Source organism: Theobroma umbraticum, unplaced genomic scaffold (genome assembly GCF_002168275.2).
Source record: "Theobroma umbraticum cultivar Fairchild unplaced genomic scaffold, ASM216827v3 scaffold_239.1, whole genome shotgun sequence".
Classification (NCBI taxonomy): domain Eukaryota; kingdom Viridiplantae; phylum Streptophyta; class Magnoliopsida; order Malvales; family Malvaceae; genus Theobroma; species Theobroma umbraticum.
In genome coordinates, this window is record NW_018397273.1 from 2,256,388 (window position 1) to 2,263,882 (window position 7,495).

Sequence of the window (7,495 nt, forward strand, 5' to 3'; positions counted from 1 at the left end):
AATTTCCTTCTATTTTCTCCCTTTACATGTGTACAAATATAATATAAGGTTTGTAGCCCCTCAACGTGTCACCATAATATCTAAATATATATTTACCCGCTCGTACTCTATTTAATAAAGGCACGTGGGTCCCACTAATATCGTTTTTCTTCTAAATTTCTTTCTTACTTCTTCTTCCCCACTTAGATTAGTCATATAATCCGCTTCCATGACTAATCTCAATAATAATTAAAATATTAATATTTTAATCTTATTTTATTATTAAAATATTAAAAAATATTATTTACTTTTAATATTCTTTTCACCCACTACAGCTCATTGGCACTTAAATTTTTGTCAATTGACCCTTCGTCTTATCAATTAGGTCTTATTGATTTCTATTCGCAAATATGGGGTGTTACAACCAAAATTTTAAATCATGCAAACTATAAGGTTCAATGAAGACATAGTTAACATTTAAATGCATATTCAAAATAAATTTCAACTATTTCAACTCCCAATATATGCCATGATCAAACTTGATAATTAAATTCATAAACAAATGCATAGCTCAAGTCAAATTTTAGACTTCAAACCTTAAGGTTAAGCATAAAGAAAGATCATATAAGTATGTGTCTTTTCCAATAAAGTAGATGAACGAAGAATATTTTCATTAAGTTCAATGAGTTCATCTTAATCGAGTTCGTATGCATAATCAAGAAATCAATTTTGAAACAATCATTTGAGCTCAAACATAAAATATATTTCAAGAATTGTTCCTAGATTAGCATTTGAACATTTCAATTTTCATGAAAAGATAGTTTCTATATATGCACATGAAAATCCAATCAGATTAACAAATTCAAGCATTGATGAACAATTTCAAGCATTGATGAACAATTTCTCATATTTCTATTTTGTCATTGTAAATATATGAGAATTTATGGAATCAATATGAGTGTCATGCTTGGGAATAGATAGATTTATGCCATCAAAAAAGATTTTCCATTTTTCAACAAGTATTGCAATTTTAAAAACATGTACATGCACCAAATGATCATGAGAGTATTCATAATGCATGTTTTTAAGAGTCAAGAATTATCTTTGAAAATGAAATTCAGGGAAAAAAATATTGTAATGGACAAGAAGTAAAGTAAAAAGACATTTTGAAACTCAAAACCTGTCCATTTTGACTCTAGAGTACTCAAGAGTCGACTATATATCCCTTGAGTCCACTTTTTATCATTCCAGTAGCATTGTTTGTATTTTTTTCTACAATAGTTGACTAGTTATACTAAGGAGTCAATTATGCTTGATTCCTGCATATTGAAAGCCAAAAAAAAGTGCAAAACATGCAATGTTCCAAGGTATAATGATCTCAAAATATGGATTTGTGTGAGAACAATTTATAATTTCATTTCAACCAAGTTTAGAACATCACTTTAGGCATGTATGATCAAAGATTCTTCAAGAAAAATATGTGAACTCAAATTTTGGCTGTTATCGCTCATTGTTCACAAGTGCTAAAAAGTTGAAATACTCATTTGATGAATCATGTCTCTAATATGCGCAAACATATTCAATTTACATCATGATGAGTGACTATAACTTATAACATTTATAACAAGCATTTAAACAATATTTAAGCATAAGAAGCATCAAATTTAGCATTTTAAACAATTTTTCAGCATATGGATAAAATGCCCATGAGGTTATTCAAGCAATCATTTGCAGCAAGAACAAGATATAATGGCATTTTCAACAAAAGATATACTTGTTGAAGTTATATATCATTAAAATCATTGTAATCTCAAGGATGTCAAACATTGCAAATAGATCCAGTTTTTTGCTTGAAAAATACCATCAATGTCAAATTATCACACTAAAGATCATGCTTAAGAAATCCCTTTCTATCAATTTCACCAATCATAAGAGAAATACTAAGCAACATTGAATTTGTGCAATTTATATAAATATATCAAATCAAGTTTGCTCAACCACGCTATATCATTAAAAATAAAGAATTAACAAAGCATTTTTAATCAAGGAGGATAAAAAGATTTTACAAGAAAATCAATTGATAAAGATTTAATCTTTCTTTGCAAACTTTTTAGCTTGAAACATTCAAGATTAGACATGCTTTGTGAAAAATCATGAGCTCAATGTCACTCAATTTTATTCAATTATGCTTTAAATGATTTATGAAATGTGTAATGAGCATAATGAATCATGTTTATGCATGTCAAGGGTCATTTGCAAATATCTCACAATCATGTACCAAAAATGCCCTTATGACCATTCCAGCTTACAAGCAATCATGCACATCCAAAAAGTACAAGTCATAAGTATTTTCATTATGAAACAAACTTTGTTCAATTCATAAATTATTCTAAACTTAAAGGATGGCAACATTTTTCTCATATAAGCTCATTTTGCTTTAAAAGTACCAATTAAAGTAGTCAAAACTTTCAAGCTTAGTATCAACCATCTTGAACCATTCAAACAAGTTCTAAAATATAAACCAAGATTGTTCAAATGGTCGACATATGTTAAGCACAAGGAAATCAAGGACAATTTTTTTTAACTCAATTTTCTTTGTCTTAGGCTACTTAAATAAGTGTAAGTGTAAGTCATCAAGTATGCTTATATTTCTATCACATTATCCAACCTTTTATGGTTCAAAATTATGCTCAAAAATCATTTTCCTCAAAGAAGAAGTATGGACATAATTTCACAAAACATAAAAAAGTTTTATAGAAACAATTTTTCATAATCAAGCAATCTTGATAAAACAATTTTCTCAAAATGAGAATGATGATATATTCAAGATCAAAACTATAATGTTCAAGAAAATTTGATCATTTGTTCATAATCAAAACTATAATAATTTTGTAGCTAACAAAACTAGCATTTAATTAGAGAAGCAGTGGAATCCTACAAGATCAATGTTTGTATTTTTCATGTAATTTTGTAATTAATTATGAACATTCATAAGTTTAAGAGTTACATACCTTACTCTAGATATCGTAACCAAAAGCAAATTAAATCAAAATCTTTTCTTCTTCTCCTTTAGGATTTGTCAAATCTCCAACCACCCAAGTGTTTGGCCTATAACAGTAATCCACACAGTGACCAAATAAGACCTTCTCAAAGGTAGGATTTTTACTTGTGCAAGCAAGTTTGGTTCTAAAACAAAAAGACAAAAAATTCTAACCGAATCTTATTTTTGGTTGACAAAGAAAATTATTTTTCTTTTCTTATTTTTATGAACCGGCTGAAAATTGGCTGGAAGCTTAGAGTTTGAGTTTGCTAACATAACATATTAATATAGTCAAAGTAAGTTGTAACCCTAATTACAACAGTTGTATTTTAATTTAATTAAGTCTCCGTAACCTTTATTAATTCTCCACTTTATTTTGGTCTTTTTCAATTAAGTCCAACTTAATTGTTTATCCTTATTTAATCTCAATCACGTTACTTAATGTGTATGACTCATTAGGCTTCTAACATGTTGGCAATAAATATAAATCCTAAACAAATATCAATTTGATAATTAATTTATATTTATAGATAATAAACAGCATCTAGCAATATATCATGACCACCCAAATGTTAGAGAGTCAATTAAAGAATTTGACAAAGCTTTTCAGTGACAAGTCTCTTAGTACGATACAGTCTTTTTGTCAAATATCTCAAATATGTCATAAAGCATGGCTTAGTGTCCACTTATAACATTCTATATTAGTTCTCATAATTCATAGCTAACCTTATGAATTTAGGAACCTAACTTTCCTCAAATTCATCATGCTTTGGCTAAAGACTTTATACAAGTTAATCAAGAATTGAGAATGAATGAGATATATCCCCTCATATCACTAGGGGTGATGAATCTTTTCTTGACTACTCATTCACCTTCACATAGTTCATGGCATACCAAAAAACACCCTGTTTGGGCATCTGGTCACCTCCAAACCCGTAAAGGTAAAATCAAATAATGTCATTCCCCATACAAGATGATTCAATGTCTTAGGTCTAAGGACTAGTTGCATGACTATCACATGAGAATATTTCATAGACACTTGGGTGAAATACCAAATGGAGTTCTAATAGTAGGTCATGTTTAGTAAACTTACTCTTTAACAAGCACGTACATGTTATCCTCAAGTATCCCAGATACTTTAATTTATGAGATCGATTGGTTACTTTTCAAGTAAGGAAGCTTAACATATATTAGTCTTTAAGCATTGTTAATGCCTTGTCTTGACAATACAATGACTAGGAATAATTTTAAGAATATGGCTTTAATGGATAGTGATCTCATAATTATAACAACTTTACAATTCTTTTGCAAGGCTTTTATGTTTCATGGGCTTCATCTAATTAGTACTTAATAACTCCTTATTATTGCACTAATATGAAGGAAAATCTCTATCACATATAGTTATGCAATTAAATATACATTAAATGATAATATATATTCCTTGACCAATCTAATTGACTTAAGGGCATATACCAATAGATCAATAGGGAGAGAAGGAGGAGGTATTTTTTGAGAGAGGATCGTTTTAAAAAAAAATAACTTTCCTAATAAACTAGTGTTTTTTTAAAAAAAAAAAAAGAAGAGAAAGCTCTTATTTAGAGCTTTTTTCAAGCTCTTTTTTTAAAAAAAATTATTTTTTTAAAAAAAGGTACTTCTTTTTAAGAGCTTCTCACAAAATACTGTTTGGTCCAACTTTTACTTTTAAGAAGTAGATAAACCAAAAATAAGTTAGGCCAAATAGGCACTTAAAAGATAAATAAAGATATTTTATATTCTTATTGTATTTTAAAGTTACTAATGGTGTTTGAGTCAATATTATATATTAATTTTAATCAAATTAATATTTTCAAAAAATGGTATTAAATTTATTATTAGGTAATTTTGGGTTAATTTTATGGATTGTTTGGATTCATGTCGATTGGTATGGATCAATTTGGATTTGGGTTTAGTGGGTTTGAGATCTTCAGTCTTTTGAGTCAAATTAGTTTTAATTGGTTTTAGGTTTGACCCCTTGGATGAGTTTTTTGAATTTGGATTTCCTTTGCAGCTCTAGACTTAGAAGTGATAAAATTTGAATGAAACCAAAATTTTGCTTGAACCAACTTGAAATTGATTTTGCCCATAAATTGATTAAAACAAGTTAGAGATCCGAACTCAAAAACAATCCAAACTTGAGAGAATCTAAACTTGACATAACCGAAATCTGAAATTACCTTATCTTAAAATGAATCGAACTTGAAATAATCTAAATTTGAAGTGACCTACCCTGAAGTGACAAGACTCGTAATAATTCTATCTTGAGATCTATATAACATGAAACTTGTTAAAAACTTAAACTTTTAATTTGAAAAAAACTAGATTTGTAATTAAATGATTTCTCAAAAATAAATAAACGAACGAATGATAAACTTTTTTTCTTTAATTAAAAATTTAAATTTTGAAAAATAATATTATATATAATTATATATTAAATAAAATTAATACTTAATTACTTAAGTGTAAAGTTTTATAAACTAAGAAATCTTCTTCTTCATAATTAATTTTCATATGACCTAAAGTCAATAGTGATTTTCATATGAAAAAGCTAACATTCATTTGATATTGTATCAATTAGTTTTAGTTTTTAAATAATATGATTTTTTATAATTTACATATAATAATCAATAAGGTTAGTAATAAGACCAATTAATCGATGAGTTAAACAGTTATACTTATTAAGTCATTTCAAGTCAAGATAATAGATATCTTAATTCTTAATTTTTCGGTTAGTATTCAAATGGTCAAATGTTAAAGCAAATCAATATTTTATTACTTAATTTTAAATATCATGATTATTGATTTGTTATTGTTGCAAACTTTAATTAATATTATGCAAATTTCTTGACTAATGAGATTTATTAAGTTATTTTTCAAGTTAAGACATCTTTACTCTTCCTTAATACCAAAATGCCAAAAATTATCAAATGTGAAAATTAAAATAATAATATTATATCAATTGTTTAAATATCATGATTTCTATTATGGCAAGGCAAACTAGTAAATATTATACTATTACATAATGCACTAATTAAATTAGTGCTTGTTTGATTTAGTTTTTTTCAACTTATCTACCTCTTAAAAGCAAAAGCCAAGCTAAATAAAAATTTTGAGAAACTCTTAAAAAAAGCAACTTTTCTTAAAGAACAAACTTAAAAAAAAAGTTTAAAGAAAAGCTCCAAAAAAGAGCTTTCTCTTCTTTTAAAATACAACAACTTTTTAATAAATACCCCCCTCTTTCAATCATTTTCCCTCTCCTCTCTTTACCTTTACAAATCACCCTTTTCCAAACCAAAATCATGATCTTCTCGTTCTCTACCTCTCTCTACAAAAATTACTAAGAAAAGAAAAAAAAAATAGAAGACCTAGCAATAGAATAACAAAATCTAAGATTAAGAGAAAAGAATATTCAAACTTTAAAAATGTATTCAGGTATTATTCAAAGGTTTTCTCTCTTCTACCAAAAATCTAATATTATGACTACTATACAAATTTGATAGTTGTTCTGTTTCTTTTTAGATTTCTTTAATTTTAATAACTAAAATCGTATATAAACTCAAAGCAAACTTGTTCCGTTTTGGTTTATTAGATGATTGAAGATGGCATAAATATCTTTTATGATAATTTTAACTAAAATTAGAACTTGTATAGTTTATTTTGCCAAACAGTTGATCAAATAATTTTAGCTTAATTTTAAAAGTTACTATTTTTCACAAAAGCTTCATAATAGCTTTTAAGTTAAAAAAAATTAAGCCAAAAACTCCATTAGACATTTGTTTATAGGATATTTAATACTAATGTCTATAATTTATATCCAAACAAAAAACTTAAATATTAGAAAAAATTCTTAAAAAATTATAATGACTAAAATGATAAAAATAAAAAACTCACAAAATTGATAGGTAGTGTATAAATAAAAGGCTAAACACCCGAATGAGCTATTAAATTATACTAACAATGTAAATTAAATCCATATTATGTTCAGTTAAGCTTCTAAATTTTTATTTTGAGTCAAATAAGTCCTTCTTTCTCATTGTTGATTAACTTTTATTAATTAATAGTATAATTGGTACTTTTATATCATGTCATTTACTACGTGGTAGGTTGACATATCATTTTGATGATATTGCTATCACATGGCCGATGATGTGTTCTTAAATGTTCCTGCTTACGAATTATGTGTTTAACTTTTTGTCCATTTAAATGTCCAAAAATATTAGCTTAAAGATTAAAAAAATAAAAAATAAATACTTTCTTCCTTAATTCATTGGTTTCAGGATTTCAAACAAAAAATAAAAAAAAATTGACTTTTTGGGTTTATGTTTCTTAGGACTTGAACTTTCACTGTTCTTGGATTGTCTTTGCATCTTTAGGGTTTCTTTTACTTTAAGTTGATCGAGCCCCATAGTATTACGTAGGCTTTCTCTAGTTTATTTGATT